The sequence below is a fragment of the Gouania willdenowi genome, chromosome 13 (genome assembly GCF_900634775.1).
Source record: "Gouania willdenowi chromosome 13, fGouWil2.1, whole genome shotgun sequence".
Lineage (NCBI taxonomy): Eukaryota > Metazoa > Chordata > Actinopteri > Blenniiformes > Gobiesocidae > Gouania > Gouania willdenowi.
Window position 1 is genome coordinate 29,053,214 of NC_041056.1, and position 21,179 is coordinate 29,074,392.

The 21,179-nt window shown below is 37.1% G+C and overlaps 1 protein-coding gene across 2 annotated transcripts in view; it reads left to right on the plus strand.

Moving 5' to 3' along the window:
* Positions 1-21,179, plus strand: part of lsamp (limbic system associated membrane protein) — a 721,324-nt gene that overhangs the window by 351,003 nt on the left and 349,142 nt on the right. The window lies entirely within an intron of this gene.

Genomic DNA, 21,179 nt, shown 5'->3' on the forward strand with positions numbered 1-21,179 from the left:
ATCTCAAGAACTCTCGACTTCACTCAGCACAAGAAGATTAACCAATCCCCTACTACCAATACCTACCCAAGCACCAGGATCTAAGGCAAGCTATATTTTCATTGTGCTCTAAAAGTGCAACAAATTTAGCAAAATGTTTCTTCACAATTGACATAATCACAAGTTTTGAAATACCTTTTATTACCACATACTAGATAACTGCTGCTTAACTCATTCACTGCCAGCCATTTTCATAGCAGCCAACCCCATATTGCCAGTCGTTTTAGATGATTTTCAATGATCTTTCAAGACTCACAGAATGTTTTGTACTATAGCTTGTTTTGTTCTTCCGCAATCAGCAGTTGAATAGACGCAAGTGTGACAAAAGCCTTTTAATGAAAAAAAAATCTATTCGTCACTCTGAAGCAATTTTTTTTGCTTTAGTGACACCTCAACATTGGCTTCCTTCTATAAAACTACAAAAACAACACTGAGACCGGGCTTTTGATGGCAAAATTATTATTTAGCTATCTGGGTGAAAATTAATTGGTTTACTTACTGTATTTTGGTCTTCCTACAAGTCTCTACCACCGTCATTTTCCACACACCAACTTCCTCATCCTCTCGGAAGTGCCAAGTGTCACCGCCGCTTGCCTTGGTTTTATGATTGTTTTCTCTCACCATCGCGACACTCAATAGTTCACTTAGTTCTACACATGCTCTGGTCTAATGTGAGCTGCTGGGAACTTCAGCATCAACTCTCGTAGCGCCATTTTTTGTCTTGTAAACTCTTTTCCTCTCCCTCTGAGCTCTGCCCATCACTGGTGATCTCTCAACCAAAGGTGCGCTGCTGCAACCTACATGTCACCAGTTGGTCACTACATCATGGTACAAGCTCGATAATCATGGCATCCCCAGCCGAAAAACACAATTGACATCTTTAGATATCTTTGGCAGTCAACGTTACTTAACCAAACCAACCGTTTTTAGACGTGAATGGCAGTCAATGAGTTAAAGACAGTATAGAACAGGGGTCTGCAACCTGCGGCTCTGGAGCCTCATGTGGCTCTTTGACTCTTTTGCAATGGCTCCCTGTAGCTTTAAAAAGAAAATAAATAATTTTTACAGAGGGTATTGATTGATGAGTAAAAATAACTACAAATAAAATTATGATAAATTAGTTCATCTAAAAATAAATCACATTGTGCAATAACTCAGCCACCTTCTCACCTCCTACAACATCTACAAACCATCAACATTCCTTGCAGCTGTGGCGAACCTTAAGTTTTAAATCCCTGGTAAGATAACTAAACAAACAGACTATTCTGGAAGAAAATAACGATTTTATTTGTGTGGCGAAAGATTTATTTCATTGCCAACATTAATAAACATTGATATGTTGCAAGAAATTAGCATGTCACATATGATCATGTTATCAAATTCAAGTTATTCCCTTCAAATCATTAACTCATAAAATTATTCGATACTATTTTAACTGTATTGAATTTTATACACTGTATTATCTTCATTGAGCAGATCATTTTTCGGCTCCGGAAGGATTTTAATCCAGGCGAGATGAGGCAAAATGGCTCCTTTGAGAGTAAAGGTTGCAGACCCCTGGTATAGAAGATCACTTGGAGGTTGTGGAGCGCTGTCCCCAAAATGTTATCTTGACGGCGCCATATTTTCCTTGCTAAGAGGCAAAGAGAGAATGTTTTCTGTCAAAGCATGAATTGTGAGAATTATTGTATATTATTATGGATCAAAAAAGTTTTTTCCCCTATAGTTATGATTTTCAACTGCCCTTTAGACCTACCAGAAATTAGTGACTGAAATTATCTTCAGTGTCTACATTATGGATTTTGTGGCTTCCATTGTTCTAGTAACTGTTTACTGTTGTTTATTTAAATGATGATGAAAATTGTGATGTGCTTTGAAAGAAAAGGGATGAAAACGAAAACAAAAAAAAAACAAAAAAACAGATCCAAGCAGGAAAGAATGCTAAGGAGTTTGGATAGGGGTAAATTTGTCACAAGGGAGAATGAAAATGAAAAGATCTGCATCAACCGACTGCAATTACTGGCCCTTCATGTTCACGGCCTCCTAATTAAGAGAACAGAGAGAGAATGCAGAATAGAGTGAAAAGCCTCAGGATAGGCCTGTGGCTTCCCATTCCTCTGAGAAAAAAACAGCATTCAGGGTTTCATTCTGTTCCTGCAGAACAATGCGGGGGTCTGCATTATTCATCTCTGGAAGTAAGATGCAAAGAAGGAAGCAAATGCTCTGTGCTCAGTATGGAGTAGGTCATGGGAGGAACACAGAACTGCTTAGGAAAAAAGAAACAATTTCAATTATTTTATGTTTGTGCTTACTTTTTTTTTACTCGTGGCTTACAGTGAATCCTCTCAGAGTGTTTTTATGTGGTTTGGCTTCTACTCATGAGTTAAACCCCTCTCAGCAACCTCTTTGCTTTTTAAATCACAGGCAATTTAGCTTGCAAAAACTCGCTTGTGCTGAAATTTTAGCATTTGTTGTAGTAGAAAGGGACAGTTTAATTTGCTGTCAATCTTAGATAGACAATTTTATTTTTACACATATGTTACATATATCTTTTTCTGTCTGGCCAAGGGCACCATTAGCAGTGGAAGTATGCAGGATAAATAAAGACAACAATAGGATGTTATGTCCTAATTATTTGGTCCACCTCTGTCTTTATGTGCACTCAAACAAACCACAAAGCAAAATCTTTTACCATCGTCATACTCAACAGGGGTTCTTCTTTGAAGGGATACTGTTTGCTGATATTCACAGAAATTAATAAACATCTTAAAAAATGTTGTTTAAACTGAAGGTTTGCAAATCATGATCAAATTGCAAAAAAATATTCTTACTTCTTTCGCACCAGTATAGTTTTAGAAGAATAAAATGCACACCGCAACCGTTGTTTTGATGTTTGTTTCCAACACTATACACACATGGTTAGGTAAGTATAAATCCCAAAAGAAACAGCATTTTAAGATGTCAACAACTTAAAACATTGTTTATTGTAAACAGAAGATAAACAAGGACTTTTCATTGCCCCTCTGAAACCACACAGACAGCCACAACCCTCTAGCGGCATAGAGGTGTGACCCGTTCCCTTGACGCTTCACTTTTAGTGGTGAACCTCGGCATCACGCTCATGATGCAGAAGCATGGAACAGGCTTATGGCTGAGAAAACTCATTTTGTTCTTGGAACGTAGATGATCTCCCTTCACCACAACAAACTGGTTAAATGTCTGCAGAGCTTCAGATTCCACTTAGATCTGCCTGTCAAGCCCCAGCTCCTTCCTACCCTCAAACTTGAAAAACATCACAAGATACTTGAACTTCTCCACTTGGGGCAAGTCCTCTCCCTTGACATGGATTTGGCAATCCACTTTTTTTTTTTGAGTAAAAGCCATAGCCTCAAACTTGGAGGTGCTAATCCCCATCCAAGCCACTTCCCAATCTGTTGCAAACAGTCCCAGCTAGAGCCAGAGTTTGTTGTTCGTTGGGGCCGATAGGACAACATCAGCTGCTAACAGCAGAGATGAAATAAATGGTCTGTCCATAAGAGGTATGAACAGAACCAGTGACAAATGGCAGCCTGGAGGAGTCCAACCCTCACTGGGAACAGGTCTGACTTACAGCCAGCTATGCAGAACAGACTCCTGTTCCTTTGGCGAGGGTCTGAATGGCCATTAGTAATGGGCCCTTCACCCATCATACTCCTGAAGCACAGTATATCAATATACTGCACAATAGTAGCAACACAGTACAAAAACAGCTCAACCAAAATGGCCTCTCTCTTGTCCTTTTCTCCCGAAACCCTTTAAATCTTATATTTCCACCTCTCTCAGGTGTAACACTGCCCTTTGTTTGTACATCTTCCCCCTTATTTATATTAATCTGTTGTATCTATCCTTTGGAAGGGTTGGTGATAGTTACAATGATGCAATAAAATACATTCATTAATTTATTTCTTGGAAAAATAAACATCTCTAGTTGTTGTAAAAATACTGTGTCAACCTATAATGCCAAAATGCAGATATAAATAAAAAAGGTGGTTTGGTAGATGTACTAATTAGAGAGATATTATTAAATTGAAAATTAATTAAAGTTCTCACAATTCCTTGATCTCAAAACCCATTATCTTTTTTATTCTCAGAAAGGAAAACTATCCTGAGTTAGGACTTTTCTGTGGTTTTGCTTCTTTGAATTCAAGTGTTATGTCTCAGCATTCTGGGGACATATCCATTTCTCAGTTGCAAAATCAAACCTAGGGGGAAGAAAGGATAAATTGATCTATTTTGCGAGATGACACAATAAAAAACATGAAAATGTCAACAACAGCAATCAAGCGGCAAAGCAAGCTAGATACTCGAGAGACTTACAACACATTGTGCAAGTATTGGCATCTGCATGGAGATCTGACGTAATGCAGTGACTAAAGTGTAAGCAAGTAAGACAAGTACTCAACAGTCAGATACTTTACTTTTTAAACTTTACATACCTCACAGGCCTGCAGAAAAATATCATCACAGCAACTGTTCCCATCGTCTTATACTTATATTTACTCAGATACCAACAGACACATCAACAATGTTATACGTTTATGCAAAGAAGCCCTGAATAGTGTGTTTGATGGTGCTTTTTTGCCTTATGGTTCTTTTGAAAAGTGTTTTGTGAGAGTCGTCTTGTGCAGCAAAATGCTGGCAGCTCTTTTGGGTAGGCGTCTAGCCAACCAGTATGAAGTTGGTCAAAATAAGCTTTTCTAAATACACAGGACACACTTCTCTGATGTTATTCAAACTGAAAGTGGAAACTAAACTTAGTTCCAATAAACAGTAAGTGCCTGTTGTAATGAATTAATGTTGATTTTGTAGAGTTTCCATCAGAGACAATATTTATCGCTTTAGCATTAAAAGTTTGCTGAGGTATTCTCACTGAATTCTGGACTATCTATCACAGTGAGCTTGGAGAAGCTTTGCTTGAATTTTATCAGACCGCTGACACAGGGAAAGAAGTCTGCTGCAGGCCAAGGTGTGTAATGCTGCAATTGTGTGAGCTTGTGTGTGGGTTAGCGGTGATACGGCATAATGCTGAGCTTGTTTTTGGGTATCATTTTTCCACACTATCATGCATTCCGCTGCCAAGACTAAGGTTTTGACAGGAATGCTGCGGTGAATTATGCAAACGCTTCCTTTTTGTAAAGAGAAAACTTGCACTTATTTTTTTTTTTTTATATATCTCATCTCATCATCATAAGCTTATGAGCTATTTGTACAGAAGCCATTTAACTCAAGGAAAAAGTTGATCAGATTCTTTGACTCATTGATCTTCTGGAGCTTTGTGCACACTTGCTCGCAGAGGTTAGAAAGAATATGAACATACCATCAAAATCCCATTATATATAAACACCTTGTTGAAACTTATGCTGCGTGTATGTGTTTTATGAGCTGGTATTGATTTAGGAAACTGCGTCTTGGAGACTAAGGCTGACAGATGAATTATTTTCCAAATAATGCATTAAAACTTAAAAAAAAAAAGTAAAAAATAAAAAGAAGAAGTTGAGAGAAAATAACATCTTGGAGAAAGGAACTTTTAAAATTATAATATATGTGTGTTCAAAATTATTTTAATTAAATTTGTATGAAAAAAACAGGAATTTTGGAATAAATTTTTTAACTACATTTCCACTAGTCCAAGAACAATTAGCAAATGTGTAGTGTTTGCTTAAAAAACTTCAACTTTTACCTGTATTTAGTATGGATTTGTCAGTAAGTCTCCGGTAAATTACTACGTAGGATCTTTGGACACTGTATGTTTTGGTAATTTGATTCCCCAATTATATTAAACAACACAAAATGTGTGGTTATTAAAATGTAATAATTAGGATTGAAATTAAATGCGTTATGATGGACAGTTATTTTCTGTTTTTTTTTGTGTTTTTTTTTTTTTGGCCAGCATGATTTTTGATATTGATTCAATGCATATGAGTAAATATATGGAAGGAAATGATAAGGATTATCACTAAATCAAGCTTTTGGAAAGATTTTGTAAGACAGAGTATTAAAAACTAGTAACGGAAACACCCAAATTTTGAAAAAAAGAACACTCAAATATAGTAAAAAAGTTATTTGGGATCAAACATACATTTGGCTTGGATTCTACACTATCTATGTTTGAGTTTATACACAAGGACTTGGGAAGCAGTATATTTAATGCATATTTATATCAACATGTTATTGGATAATCTAATGATTTGTACTATTTTCTGTTAACTGACACACAATTTAGATTGTCTGCACATTTTTCAGTAACAAAAACCTTCACAGTGACGTGTTTGAGCAGTTTGTGAGCACATTAGTAGTTAAGCTGCAGAGACGGCAGACAGGCAATCACAAAAACAACAAAAGCAATTTACCTGTCAGCCTAAAATAGGCACACCCTATCGTTGCATTCAATCTGGGTTTTAAAGTAGCGTATCAGAAATTTCAGAAAGTTTTAGCTGGATAATATCACAAAAAACAGACATCATAAGACAAACTCACCACTTCAAGTCCTGAGCATTATTATTATTACTTTTTTTTTTTGCTCCATTACTATTTATTCTATATAATTTTTTTAGTTGTGTAGGGGGTTATGAATAATTGGTTATATGAATGAGAGTATTAGTTATGATGATTAATATTAATATGAAAAATGCCGGGGTACCACCTCAAAAAAGGAAAGATGTCTAAATTCTATAGACCAGACCCATTAGTATTTAACCAGCGAAGAGGATTCAAACAGCCAACTCTACAGCTTAATAAACACAGCTTTCATAATTCAATGGAGGAAAAGATTTCTTTTATTTTTCATAATTCAATAATGGTTATTAAATCATGATGATAAAATGCAGTTCTATGGTAATTAAGGTGAAGAATATACGTAATGAAATGAAATCATTGCTATAAACATCTAATCTTTCGACTAAATACTGAATAAAAAGGTCGAATACATATTCCAATAAAAAGATTTTCAAGAGCACATATCAAAAGACTAAAGGGGAGGACAGACATGGGGAACGTACAGACGAACAAATGGACAAACTTATATAATATGAACTGTGTGTGAAACATGTTGCAAGTGTCGTATGTACTTGTGTAGCTATGGGAGTCTGTATGTGAGCTATACTTGACATGGAAATCACATATTGATAATGTCAAAGTAAAGGTCTCTCAAATAATAGCTGTACTGCATAAAGTCAAATATTCTCGAAATAAGAATGCATTGTTTCTGTTGTATAACTCATTGATTGTTCCACGTCTGACCTATTGCATTGAAGTGTGGGGAAGTGCCTGCAAAACATACATCAATCCAATTTTTCTTTTACAGAAAAGAGCGATTAGAGTCGCCAGTGGAAGTGTATACAGAGACCACACTAATTCCTTATTCATACAACTAAAAACACTGAAATTTAATTAATTAAAAAAAAAAAAAATTAAAATTAAAGTGGGCTTTAAGCAATTATTCGTCATGTATATATGTTGTTACACATATATATTGAAATATGACCTCTGCAATTTAACCCATCCCTGGGGAGCAGTCGGCAGCCATTTTGCGGCGCCTGGGGAGCAGTTCGGGGTTAAGGGACTTGCTCAACATCCCACAGTGATGGCCCAGGTGAGGCTTGAATCGGGAACCCTCTGATTACAAGGCCAGCGTCCTTAACCACTAGGCCACCACTCCCAACTAGTAGAACTAGTCGAGTATAATCTTCTAAAAACCATGTATAAAACAATTTGCAAAACAGATTCACCAAGAGAAAAAGTAGATATGAACTAAAGTCCTGAGGTTTTTACAAAACCCAGGTTTCAATCGGCTGTAAAGGAAAAATGTATCTCAATCAAAGGAATCGCCCTGTGGAACAGTCTTGATTGTAAATTTAAAACTTCAAAGTCTATTTATGTGTTTAAAAAGTATGTTAAATTATCAATGTTACAGAAATATAACACTGCAGAGTAGCAGATCATCTTTATTTTGTATTTTGTGTTTTGATGTCTTGTAACTGATAGACAAGGCTGATGAGGCTGCATGAGACGGCTCAAAGGAACTGGAACTGTAAATAATTTTGTGTTGATAGGGGGCAGACTTTATAAGTTTTCTGCTTCTTTTCATTCATGTAAATGCTGTTGTTGCATTTTTTTTAAATGAATGAAATAAATAATAAAATAAAAATGAAAAAATTGTGGGTCAAACTTGGTGATCAGTGTTCGTTTGGTACCTTAGAGGGGATGTCCGGTAGGACTAGCAAGTTCTTGTTGCAGGAGCTACGCTGGCGTGCCACCGTTTGGATCTGTTTTGTAAAAGGTAGTGGCTATCTGTGTGGTTACCGTATCAATATACCGATATTCTGTCTGTACGCAGCACCTCTATTTGATTAGTTTAGGTCAGTCATTGGCCAGTTTAGATCACGTGACTAAGACTAAATCTAACCGTAAACCTAACCCTAACCCTTAAAATTGTTGCGATATTGGGTTATAACCTAACCCTAACCCTAACTCTAACCCTAAAACGCTACTTACCAATAGCACCAGGGGTTGTCCGTTCGGCCACCGTACAAATAGACACTTTCTTTGTTAAACAGCAGAGCTCTGCCCCGACCTATCCACGGACCTCGTTGGGCCGATAACAGTTCAAACTGGGAGCTTGGGTACCACTTGGGTACCGCTGTTGGTCCGCAGTCCAGATTTTTTGAATCTATGGTTACGCATCTTGCTCCGGTGTCAGTCTTCGCTGCGGGCGTGGACCATTTGAACTGCTTGAGCTGTTGGTTAAAAATCTAACTTGGCAGCTAAAAATGAAATAAAAATAGATGAAGGCAGGAACGTGGGTGAGCTGAAGACGCCAGCGTCCCAAACTGAAGTTTTTCTAAGAAACATTTCTCAAAAGTAATTTTGGAGAATGCCTTTTAGAGGATGGATTTTTGGTAATTATTATTCAAAAGTCACGATTGTGATTTGGTTTGCTCAACTGCTGTGGGCGTGTCTGTAGTGAATGTGCGTGTGTGTGGGTGATGACAAACAGACTGATAATGACTTCAGTGCATTTCAAATATCATGAATTATAAGTCATTTTGATACTAAGCTTGGCTATACTTAACACAGCATTACTTCAGAAACCGGTTGGTGAATTTTACTGGTAAATATAATTATCAAAGATCATGTTATTCTTCTTTTTTTGAACAGTTATTAAATATTTGACAAAATTATTTTTAAATTTTCCATTCAAACCTATTCAAACAGTTACATCATAGAACAGTTTGTTTAAATGTCAACATTTTTGAATGTCTGCTATTAGTCAAGGTTAACACAATCAATGAATGGTACCCCTGACTCTGAGGAATGAATTTGTTTCGGGGGTTGTACTGACTCCAAGGGGTTCAGCTTATGCATCCTCGCTTGCATTTTCTTTGGGAAATGCAGTTCATCTAGTTATTTCTTTTTTTGTATTATTTAGTTCCATAGTGTATAAGATGGGATTCGTGGTGGGAAGATTTATCAGCTTTTGAACCAAATGTAGAAGAGACATGGTTATAAATAACCCTATTCATTCCAAAACTACTCTAAAAAGTATATATGTTTTACCACAGCTCAACATCTATAAATCAATATAATTAGAAGTTAGAATATTAGGTTTAGCTATTTATATCGTATTTATTTTCAGGTCTCTAATGAAATTAAGACATGGTTTCTCTTTTCTCATATCAAACTATATCAAGTAAGTCTTGAATAAAAGAGTGAGCTCCAATGTGTATTTTATGGCACAGACTGTTCCTATGATGATCTGGTTGCTTATTAATAGTGACGGTTGTAGATGAGAAGCTTAGCACTATGAAGTCAATCACACAGATTATGTGAAAAGACTCTCGTCTTTACACCAGAGTTGTACAAATGTGATTCTTCCTTTTGCTCAGTTCGTCTGCTTTGATCCAAGGGGAAGTACAGCTTTATTCAGCTGTAGTCATTAGAACTAATGAGGCTGGGGAGAAAGTCAGGACACCTCATAATCTTTGTTAGTGGGATCACACAAAAGTGGCAGCTCTTTCATGCAAATTTTGCACTACTTTGGGGGAAGAGAATGTATCAAATCTGAATACAAAGAATGTCTGCATGTGTGTGTGTGTGTGTGTGTGTGTGCGTGTGCGTTTATGGAGCTCATGTCTCCCTGGCGTCGTGTCTGATTGAGCTGGAACTTTTTTAACAGCTTGCACATAGTCCGAGCGTCTACATCCAGTGTTGCAAAATGTTTATTTTTAATTAAATTATTTTTTTTTATTTTTTTCTACTTGTCTGCACATGCTGTCAAAGGTCAACACTACAAGAAGTGCAATCATTATGAGACAGCAATGCATGTTTTGTTATTGCAATGAAATAAATTAATTTATTTTATTGCTTAATTGTGACCATCACGTGCCAGTGCATCGTAGACCAGTTTATGTGCAAAAACCGCTACTGCAAACCCAGGAGCCGCCCCCGGGCCCGCAGATGCAGCCAGGCCAGCAGAAAGAGTGGGGGCACACACACACACAGACACACACCCACACGCACACACCCACACACACACACACACACACACACACACACACACACACACACACACACACACACACAATAAGCACCCCTGCACTAAGAAATGTTAAATGCTTAATAAATAGTTTTATTTGTACTAATTCATGTGTCTTTTATCAGATTCTACCTAAACTGTCGCATTGGTACAAACTTTATTTATCAACTTATCATGCGCATGTCCCATAGAATTAAACCAAGGAAATCACACTTGCTATTTTACTTTGCACCCGCACATATACCCCTTTATAACATTACAGAGTATAGTTTCGAGAGTATGTACACCTCTTTGTGCATCCAACCTTCAAACACATACTCTACTTAAGCCCCCACATGAATACATACTTCCGACGGGCACTGTACTAGTAATAGAACATTCTAAATCATTTACCATGGGGAAAGTTTTAAAGATGTAAAATACTTTTTAAAGTAACTGCAGTAACTCTTGCCAATATATTTGCAATAGGTCTGAATCTTGTTCTCTAAAGTTTCTTGACTTGTCCTGGCATAATCCACATTGCACTATTATTTCAGAAAAGTCTTTCTTTTACTTCACTTTTACTTCAGCCTTCCTGTATTCATTTACTTCCTTAATTAAAAAAAAGAAAAGAAAAAGAAAACACTGTCAGATCTGTAAGAATTTATACTGTAATGCAATTATGCTCCTGGAAGTCATTTCATTTTCCATATGCCGTATGGTAATTAATTAACTGTATAAAAGGCATCGACTTAGCCTATGTATCCAGAATATCATAAGAATCTAAGTCGATTAAATACCTAAGCTGTGAATAGTTAGTGTACAAAAGGTGCTTTTATATGTCACCATTAGATAATTCTATTGAAAATAGCTAGTGCTTTATTTATGAGAGTGTCAAGACAACGATAATGATTGAACAAAATCTCAGTTTCATTTAAAAATATGAGATAATGACAAATATTTAACAACAAACTTTTTATTATAGTTAGGAATATGCATATTGCTTATGATTAGATTTATGGTTAGGTATTTGATAAATAGGAAAAAAGTGAAACCTGGGATCATATTTATAAAAAAGAAACTAACTAGAAATACTATATATTATACACTAAGCAAAGCAAACTCACAATAATACTCAACCGCAAAACTGAATTGATGATGATAATTTTGAAAAGGCAAAATGATTCAACACTGTTTAGGACCCTTAGGACCAGGTTATCAGAACCTAAAGATTTTGGTTTCATTGCTGGATTATTTTATTCAAACTTCAGTCCTATTCCTGATTAATTCAATGATATTGATTTTTGTTGGGGCTCTGTTGGGCTTTTTGGGCATTATTTTCATCATTACAAGTGTTGTATTTCAGTTTTGTTAGTGTCTCTAAATGCAGGGATTGTGCATTTGAGACCAGCTGGAAGATTTTAATATTTCTGATACAGACTGTCCTGAGTTTGACCAATGGAGTCTCAAATAATTACCATGCATCAGCTGAGATAGGCTTAGGTTACCACATACAGGATAGTAGGCATTTAAAAAAAGTTCAGTCAGGTTCACTTTAGTCAAATTGTTTATTCGCATGCAATCTAGATTTGGCAGTAAGGCTCTGTTCTGGGTCCTCTCTGTCATTCCAGCAGCCGCGTGGAAAGCCTGAAGCTGATGGAGCTGCCCTTTACTCTTCCATGAGCTACATGGAAAGCCATGAGCAGAGAGAGCGGTCAGCATGACCCCTTGGAATAGAAGCATAGATGTTTAGATGGCAACAGAAGACACTGTTTAATTAGACAGAAGAGGAGGAGCTGGGGTGGAGGGGGGCTCCAGCGTGCGGATGTAGGCGTGTTTGCAGTAGTTTAAATACAGCGCTGTGACCAACTCTAACCATGGTCAGCTGGATGATTAACTGAATTAGGGAATGGCTACTGTCAGCTGGTGGGGATGATCAATCTAAGCATTGATACAGGAAAGAACAAAGGGTTTGTGTATTTTGAGGTTCATTTTTTGTGTTTTTGTTTAGTCATTTTGTGCATTTACTTTGGGAGCCACATAAAATTAGACCCAGGGCTGCATGCGCCACCAGTTGCATATGCCTTGTCTATTTTGCCATTTGTCTTCATTTTGATCATTTGTTCCATGGCTCCTCTCTCTCTCTCTCTCTCTCTCTCTCTCTCTCTCTCTCTATGGTTCTACCTCTCATATGATTCTGCCATTCTCTAACCTGATGTGTTTGCTAACGGTGCATTTGTCAGATTTGCGAATGAATATCACGTCCCATCACTAGACTTAACATTCCACTCCACACAACCCATCACACAGGTCTGGCTACGCAGGAACCAATAGTGGCTATATAGAATAGATTAGTTTTGAGTAGATCTGTTAACTTTCTGCCACAAACCTCTTTAAAAGGATTACTCACTTTAATACACATCAAACACACCAGACATAAAAATAGAGGCTCCGAAAGCTCGGAAACATCCTCAGCAACATGACAACCACAAAGCACTTTACAATGAGTTATTTTCTACAATTAAAAAAGACCAAACATGAGACACGTACACTAACAATCCAAAGCATATGAAGAAGCAGAAGCTTGAATTCTCATTACATTTCATCAGTCTGTGGTGAATTTCAATAAAAAGGCTTCCTGGGGGGTTCAGTGCTTTTAATTGAGCTGCAGAGTTGAATAATAGATCATGATCCGTTTTCCCCCCAAAGAAGTTAATTTTCTTCATGCAGCTCCAGGAGCTTCATCATTTATACTACACGGACTATGATGGGAATTATAAGAAATACAAACAGTTATTTCATTTCTTCTCTTTTTCTAACAGTTATTACCCTCAGGTGACAGTCAAGATCCTCAGAAAGGATTTCAGATGATAAAAAGGGTTAATATGACTGTGTTGTGCACTGGGTAATGTATAGGTTCATTGTGATTTAGTTAATGACTTACACCATACAGGAAGAGTGTAATCTCTCAGCACAAACACACTAGCTGGGTTTCCATTACAGATTTTCACAAAATAAAAGCGATATTTCTAAATGTCGACAAAGTATAATTGCGCTTTGAACATGTTTCCAATAAACGTTGTTTTGGGCAGGGGCCTCGTAACTCCCGTGAAATCTCATCCCGCGAGACTTTGCTGCAGAAAGACGGACGCTCCAAACCTCCTTATAACGCTTCGCATTCCCTTGTTATTTCACATCTAATGTGGCAGTAATCATTTTAAAGTATAATGCTAAGAAATGTCCTGTTCTCTTCTTCTGTTTACACGTATCGCGCCAGGTTTTCTTGGAGAGCAGTGGTCATGTGACCAGGTACATCAAGTATATGCGGAAAAAGTGTTTGCATAGCACTTTCGCGACACATTTGAATATCGAAACGTCTGATATTCCTCCTCGTGAAAGGGAAATGGAAACCCAGCTACCAATGAGACCGGGAGTGAAGGCACAAGAGTTAACAAAGACTAAAAACTACACAGATCTAAATAAACAAGGGCTGACTGAAATAATAACCATAATAGGAACCCACACATGGCTGGAGGCCAAAAACACAAACATATGGCCAGCATACCAAGACAGAATCCACATACAAAGGAAGAATAAGGATTTTCCACCAAAAACAACAACTTCTTTATGCCACGAGTTGTTGTCTGTGGACTTAACCAAAAAGACAAGAAACTCTGTCTCCTTTGGTAAAAGATGCATCAGTGTTTCCTCGGCTAAAGGAGGTTATAAAGAAAACATTGAGCCTCCTTTTCTTAGCTTTTAGAGAGTTGGAATGTTCCTTATGATGGCTGCCACTTAAACACTTTCGGGGGTTAAGGAAAAGTGGATAGGAAAGGCGATAGGAGAGAATATTCGGACATACCCTTTGACTTGGCCAGAAGACATTGGTCCTTGTCTCATAGGTTTCTAGGGAAAAAAAACTTTGTCTAAAGGCTGTTTTTGAAACTAAATTAGAGCCCACAACAACTTTACATCATTTTGTAAAAGTACAGACTTGAAGAACTTGTATCGATGTAGACAACAAAACTGCCATAATCTAAGGTTACTATTTGGCATTAAAGGTGAACTGAAATTAGCATGAGACTTTGACCCCAAAAACCTACAATGTTTTTAAGGATACACAGTTGGAATTTTACTTTTCATGATGACTTATCTTATTTGGTAAGCACATAGTGGTAGTAGGCCCCTCTGTTGTCTTGAGAAAACAGAAATACAATTATTTTATTTTTCTTTTTTTTGTGTAATGGCTATAAGGGTAATCTCATTCATGTATCGCCCACTGCAGCAGAAACCAATGTAGACTGCTATAGCTACGACACCACCTAATCAAACGCCTCCTAGCAGCATAATAACCTCCTTGTTTCCCTGCACTCAGCTTGTTTGTGTGCTTATGTGTGGGTGGGTGAGTGATGAAGGAGGTCTAGTTCCTTCAAACTAGGCAGCGTGAGGAACTATTGAAAGCTTTCACTACAATAATTGATCAATTCATATTTAACTGCTAAGGGGCAGATGTCATCGCTGTATCAATCAGTAGATAAAGAAGAAATCCAATAGTTGCTTAATGCACATGCATCCATAATTCGCATTGTAAAAATAACCACAGGCTTTATTCCAACTGTAAAGTCCATGTGTCACTGTAAACGAGGGTTAGTAGAAAGCCAAGCTTTGTGTGTGCGCTCTCATTTCAAATATTTTACTGCTGAAATACACACAGATTGCCAGCAGTGACAGTTAGATTCTTAATTAACCTGAATGTTAGTCATTCTAAACTCAAGTCATATTCAGGATCCATGCCTTACTTTATTCCCCTTTCTTCAATTACGCAGGATAGTGAACACTAAACGATTTAATAAATACATCCAGAGAAAAGAATCATTCAGAGTGCATCATTCAAAGCCTGAGTAAAATACACATTAGTATGAATGCATTTTTAGGAATCAAATGCCATTCTAAATGTACTGCTTGAATTGTCAGCCTGCAGTTCACTGAACACAACATCAAACGTGCATTAGATCCTGGCTCATTTGACAGATTGTAATTGGCTACTGGTTAAATTAGAAAGTCATTCTGTATTCACATTTTATATGATTGGTTAGTGAGCACCTTTGGAAAATGTTGTCCTTGCCTGAGTTAAAAAGTGAAGGGAAGGCATTCTTTGCTTCACAAATGCTGAAGTACTTAGAAAACAAGTTGAGCTAATCATTACTGCCATAACACATCTACTTTTCTGGTCTTTCTGTGTCTTTCAACTTAGTTTATCAACGTAAGAGGGCCTTAAGTGATCTTTGAATTAAACTTGTGCTTCATGTAGGTGGTGACTGAGTCAACAACTGCATACTGACAAGACAATTGATTTAGGATTTCATCTTTTAGTTTATCTAAACAGGTCTAGGTTTCACCCTTGGTGAATAAATTCATAAATTATATTTTCATTTCAGCATGTGTTTATTAAGCTACAATGTGTCATTTAGTAACTTTTGAATTGTTGTGTCCAGCCAGATTTTTCTTATTTATTTATTCATTTAAGAGAGTGGAGCCATGGAGCAGACCAGGGGAGACGTTGAAGTTTGCACCCAAAATGTGACCAACAAAGGAATTTTTAGCAACAAAAGTATTACCTTCTAAACCAGTGTTTCTCAAATGGGGGTAGGTGTGCCCCAAGGAGTACGCAGTGGCACTACAGGGGATACTTAGTAGAGAGGAAAATTAGTAAATGAAAGCATCAAAACAATGGGGTTTTTGAAATGATAATCGTACTAAATATTACCAGCAACTCAAAACGACAACTAAAACACAAATATACCGAATAATAAAAAGGACAGACAAACAACAACCAAATATTTAAAATGACACCAAAAACACACACAATCAGAGAGAAATACACTTACCATTTACAGCAACATACAAAACTACAAACACCTACTAAATGAGAGAAAAATACACACAATCCAAAGCTTAATTTGGGCATGAACCATCCGGCACCTCCCAGATTTTGACCGGCACTTATTTGATTGGATCCACCACCTTTATTAAAAGTGAAATTACAACCCCTCATTTGCTTTTTAGTGTTTTGATTTCATTTTGAAGTCTTATATTTGGACAGCTGTGTCTTTTATTGAGTTGAAATCACTGAAAATTTCATTGTACTCACAAAATTGAATGTAAAAACTGAGTGCGAGTGAGGAAGAGAGGGCAAAGGCAAGCCATGCCCCCATGCTACATCTAAAGTGTGATTTAACACAAAAACTGTTTCTGTCTGCTTGAATGACGGTAGAAAATGGCTAAAATAAAAGGCAGTTGGATTCAAAGAGCTTTTTAAGCCAATAAGTGAAGCTAAGCCTGAGGTAAATGTTGTTTCGGTGGAAATCGTGGAAAAGAGCAGCAGCACAGTAACAGCTAGCATAGCTAGTAGCAGCACCTGTAGCGATGATGCTAATGCAGGAGAACCTGCCTTCAACAATGGTGAAAGTTCTGATATGGACATTAAGAACAGGAAAGTTTGCACAGGCAGTTCAAAGGCAAGATGAGCTGCTATTCTAGGCTTATGAAAGACAAGGCAGGCCTCGGCTATGAAATGTATAAAAAGGTTGCAAGGATGCAAAGTTCTCCGTGGCTATTTTGACAAATAAAGGGTAAGCATAGACTTTATTTTCATTTGCTGCTGTGCTGCTGATTCATTAGAGGAGCTATGGCCTTGTGGGTGTAAAAATTTGTAAATATCTTTTTTTTATTTGTAGGTTTTTGTGTTCTGAAAGTTTTCTGTCCTTTGTGGCTAAATTAGCGCTGGTTTTGCAGTCCTTGGTGGTGAAACGTGGTAGATTCAACAGCTGTCACTCAGAGTGGATGCGCTTCGTTGCAGGCGATTGTCTGTGCTTCTTTAACTCTGATTTATCATTCTTTTATCAAACATTTAGGTTCATTGGTTGTTTGTGTTCACTTGATAATATTGGCACTTTGAGTTAGAAAAAGGCACTTTAAAAAAATGTATTTCGTGACATTTTTGTCTCTCTTTTACTGCTGGAACAACACTTGGCGTGTGTTCCGGGACCTGATGATTTTCAAATTAAGCACTGACAAGATCAATACAAAATACACAAAAGTGACAGAGAAACACACAAAACAACATAAAAAATAATAAGTAATTTAAATATCATCATCATCATACTGTATGCAGTCAGTCGAACTATGACTGTTTCATGTTGAACTTCAGTGTTGCCTATTATACTTCTCCATTTCTGCCTGTCTAATGCATTCTGCTTCCATTTATCCAGTTCTACGTATATCTTTTAGTCCCGTCCCTAAATCCAAGCCTAGGTCTTCCTTGGTTTCTCATGCCTTCGCTCAACTGAGAGTAGAGCAGCTGTCTTGGCAAACGCTCATGATCCATTCATGCTACATGGCCTAACCATCTTAAGTTCTTGTTTATTAGTAAATCTGCCCTAGATGGTAGCCCAGCTCTCTCAAGGATGTCTTCCTCTATCCTGCCATGAGATATTCATGATATGTCATAGCTGCCGCATCATGTATTCGTGTAGTTTGATGACGTGTCCTGTATATAAACTGGTTGTAGTAGGAAATGCATAAAGAGGAGTTTCAGCTTCAATCCAAAGTCTAATGTAAACACCAATCCTGGCATATTGCTTTACCTTGCTTTCTTGAAGAGAAACCTGTTTCTGGCCCAGCCCTCAGACCCTCTGACCAGCAGGCTAATCCTTTCTTCTCCCAGCAAAAATCCTCACAGTTTCTGCCCTCAACATTTGACCACCCTTTAAAAGTTCAGAGAGCAGAGATTTATTTAAAAGAAAAATACAAAGAGAAACTGCTTGGTGAAGGATGTGTTTATGCTTGAAAATATCTGGTCGATTCTAATCTTGTGGCATTAAAGAACATTCCAATAGAGCTCATGGACTTCATGTGGGTGAATTAGCAGCAACACATTTAGGATGAGATCTTAAAGGTGGTCCTCAGTCATGGGGCAGGCAGCCGGTCATTTAAACAACAGAGTCTTTGAAAAAGTGATTGGCCTCTTCTACACCTTTATGCTGGAGAACGAGGTGCTGATCGTCATGGAACGACCCTCGGAAGCAGTGGACATGGCAACGTATTTATAATAAGATAAAAGAAGATATATCAGGGGCGAGGCCAAGGTCATCTTCAAACTGCTTGTCAGAGCATCCTTGCTGATGCACAAAAACGGTGTCTTCTTCCGAGACCTGAAGATGGAAAACACTAATTTCTCCGAGATAAAATCTTTGGCTGTGAAAATCTAGTGGAAGCAAAGCCCTTTAAGTACTTTTATGGTGCTTCAGACTACTGAATATATAATTTAGGTTTCTTCTCTATACTACCAGCTCTTATTTCTGAAGACTCATTTCATTTTAGCACATGTCACCATGACTCAACACCCACACACCCACATTTTGTTGATACCACATGAAAGCTCAGAAATCCCAGTTGCAGGGGTTGGCCTGTGGTGTGACTGATAACAGACCCAAACTTCTTGCGCCAACTAAACTATTGTATAGGGTACACCTACCCCAAGAAGATAAGATGTCTACTCCCAATTCTCTAGACATTCCTGCTTCTGATACTCTTGCGTCTAACTTTAACTTAAAAAAAAAAAAAAAACTAAGGTGATAAAAGCTAATAATGTAATGGTTGCAGATGTCATGAAATGACAAACTTTTACACACATCCTAACTAGAATTGTCTAGTTTGTTTATTTTTCCCTCTAAATGGTCAATTACACAGAATGTAGCATTAATGTTTTTAATGTTCCTAGTTTGCATTTCAAAGTATAAATGATATGAAAACATATAAGGCTCCAACAGTAGAATGACAGGTATCCGTACCAGCTGAATTTTCACATCAAATTTCCTTGATTTTTGTGAACAATTTTTTTAGAATATTTTTTTTTAAAATTTCAGAAAAAAGGCCTGATTTTACAAAAAAAAAAAAAGAGTTCTGTCAACAATTTGATACATAAAATGACTGCTATTATGTTATATAAGCATGGGGAAATTGTGAGTCTGGCAAATATTTGCTCTTTAGTGTGTCTGGTACATTATTAATTGTGATAACCTTGCAAACATATAAATGCAATCCACAAATAAACCAATGGAATTTTTTGCAGGGTATTTACAGTACTTCATTATTTTATTTATTTGCATGCCTGTGTGCTTGTGTAATTTGCATAGCTCAATTTTGTCCCAAACTAGCATTGTCTATTGAGTTACTGTCAATGCCAGAAAATGTTGACACGCTAATATTGTTGAAAAATATCATGTCCATATCTTAAATCTGGGCTTTGTAGACTGTTCTAGTTTGACGTTTTTAAAAAACTCATGCACAGATAAATATTTTCAGAGAATGTCATAATGATGACATAACTGGGTTTTAATTTTAGACTGGCATTACATGTTATTCTGCTTTTTGCATTCTACTCATAGTGGCACTTTCTACACTTTAACTAAGAAAAAAATGTCCTGTTAAGGTTATATTTTAACATTTTATAATCACTTGAATTGAAAAGGTTGTTTCTAGAGTGTCTGTAAGTATGCCCAGAGTTAAAGTCAAATAAAATGCTGAATTCGGCTATTAAAACAAATTAATTGGCTCGCCTTAGGGGCGGAGCCAGAGGGGTGGCTGGGGTAGCACTGGCTACCCCTGGAACACCTCAGGTGAAACCCCAGGTGATTGACAGCAGTGGTATGCATATCAATCTGTATGCGCTCCTCTCACTCACGTCACTCATGCAATTTAAAATCAAACAATGTCGTACCAGAGCTCAGAATAAACTAATGCATCATTAGATTTTCTAAATGCTGATATAGCTTGTTGGTTATTGTGTAGGTCTAAATCAGGGTTGTCAACTATCATGTACAAATTAACTTTGCAAAGTAAGTTAACATGTCTATAGACTTATTGAACAAGTACATTTTCACTCCCTTTGCCAGCAGGAAAAAAGAGGCAAGTAAACACTGTTAAAAATTTTATTTGTCAATGGGCAATTTAAAAGAACATGCTGTAGGTGTGTATTAAAGTTGTTTCCTGCAGTCCATTTTCATTTTTGAAATTATGATGTAATGTTATTTTTCTTAATTAAACATTTTGTGTATTTCAGTTTCATTCATTGATCTCTTTTACGCTCTGAAAATGTTCCACTTTGTGACCCATATCGTTAATGTAAAGAAGATGACCCATTTCTTGCTGATAATTACAATGATCACAATAGAGTGAGTGAGTGAATGACACACACACACACAAATAAATATGTACTGTATCTGTGTTATGAAAGTAGTCAAGAAGGAATGCTCCTTAGGCACCAGGATAGAGCAACATAATATTTTCCTTTATTTATATGGACCCCTGTTAAAGCCTTGCCCACCCTCTGGCCACCCCTTGTATAAAAGTCTGGCTACACCACTGGCTTGCGTTGATGTATAGTTTTGTGCTTTTTTAGTGAAAAGTTTAAGTTCAAAGCCATGTTTTGTGTAGAGTTTTTTTAGTGCTTGTGGTGGGGAGGGATGTGTGTGGGGGGGGGGGTTACGGGGGGGCAAAAGTTTGGTCAAAAGTTTTCATACAGCTT